We start from the raw sequence: 1,538 nt of genomic DNA on the forward strand, positions 1-1,538 counted from the left end.
AGGGGTAGTGGTATGGTGAGGGAGGGTGAGGGTGAGGGTGAGGGTTAGGGTTAGGGTAAGGGTTAGGGTGAGGTTTAGAGTTAGGATTAGGTTTAGGTTTAGGGTTAGGCTGAGGATGAGGGTGAGAGTAAGGATGAGGGTTAGGCTTATTGTGAGGGTTTGGTAGAGTGTGAGGGTTAGGATTAGGGTGAGGGTTAGGGTGAGTGTGAGGGTAAGGATTAGGGTGAGGGGTTAGGGTGAGTGTGACAGTTAGAGTTAGGGTGAGGGTTAGGGTGAGGGTTAGTGTTAGGGTTAAGTTGAGGGTGAGTGTGAGGTTTAGGATTAGGTTTAGATGAGGGGTAAGATTAGGGTGAGGGTTAGGGATAGTGTTAGGGTTAGGGTGAGGTTGAGGATGAGGGTTAGGGTAAGGGTTAGGGTTAGGGTTAGGGTTAGGGTGCGTGCTAGTGTGAGGGTGAGGGTTATGGTTAGGGTGAGGGCTAGTGTGAGACTGAGGGTTACTATTAGTGTTAGGTTTAGGGTGAGGGTTAGGATTAGGGTAAGGGTTAGGGATAGGGTTAGGGTTAGGGTTATCATGAGGGTTAAGTTTAGGGTTAGCGTGAGGGTTTACATTGAAGAGTAGGGTTGCGGTTAGGGTGAGGGTAAGGATTAGGGTGAAAGTTAGGGTGAGAGTGAGGGTTAGGGTTAGCGTGAGTGTTATGGTGAGTGTTAGTGTGAGGGTTAGGGTTAGGGTTATGATTAGGGTGAGGGTGAGGGTTAGGATTAGGTTTAGGGTGCGTGTCAGTGTGAGGGTGAGGGTTAGGGTTAGGATTAGATTTAGGGTTAGGGTTAGGCTGACAATGAGGGTGAGTGAGAAGGTGTGGGTTATGGTTAGGGTTAGGAGAGGTTGAGTGTTAGGTATAGCATTAGGGTTATGGTGACTGTGACGGTTAGGGTTAGGGTTAGGGTTAGGGTGAGGTCTAGGGTGAGGGTTAAGGTGAGGGAGAGGGTGAGGATTACGTTTAGGTTTAGGGTGAGGTTTAGGGTAAGGGTTAGGGTTAGAGTTAGTGTTAGGGTGAGGGTGAGGGTTAGAGTGAGGATTAGGGTTAGCGTTAGGGCTAGGGTGAGGGTGAGGGTTAGGGTGAGGGTTAGGGTTAGGTTGAGGGTTAGGGTTAGAATTAGAGTTAAGGTGAGGTCTAGATGAGGGTGAGGGTTAGGGTTAGGGTGAGGCTTAGGTTTTGGGTTAGTGTTAGTGTGAGGGTTAGGGTGAGGTCTAGGGTTAGGGATAGGTTTAGGGTTAGTTTTAGGGTTAGGGTGAGGGTAAGGGTTAGGGTGAGTTTTAGGGTGAGGTTGAGAGTCTGGGTCAGAGTTAGTGTTAGGGTTAGTGTTAAGGTGAGGATGAAGGTGAGGGTTAGGGTTAAGTTTAGGGTGAGGGTTAGGGTTGGGGTGAGGGTTAGTGTTAAAGTTAGGGGTAGGGTGAGGGTGAGGGTGAAGGTGAGGTTGAGGGTTAGGGTGAGGGTGAGGGTGAGGGTGAGGGTTAGGGTTAGGAATAGTGTTAGGGT

The sequence above is a fragment of the Dipodomys merriami genome, unplaced genomic scaffold (genome assembly GCF_024711535.1).
Source record: "Dipodomys merriami isolate MVZ:Mamm:240054 unplaced genomic scaffold, mDipMer1.0.p SCAF_69, whole genome shotgun sequence".
NCBI lineage: Eukaryota > Metazoa > Chordata > Mammalia > Rodentia > Heteromyidae > Dipodomys > Dipodomys merriami.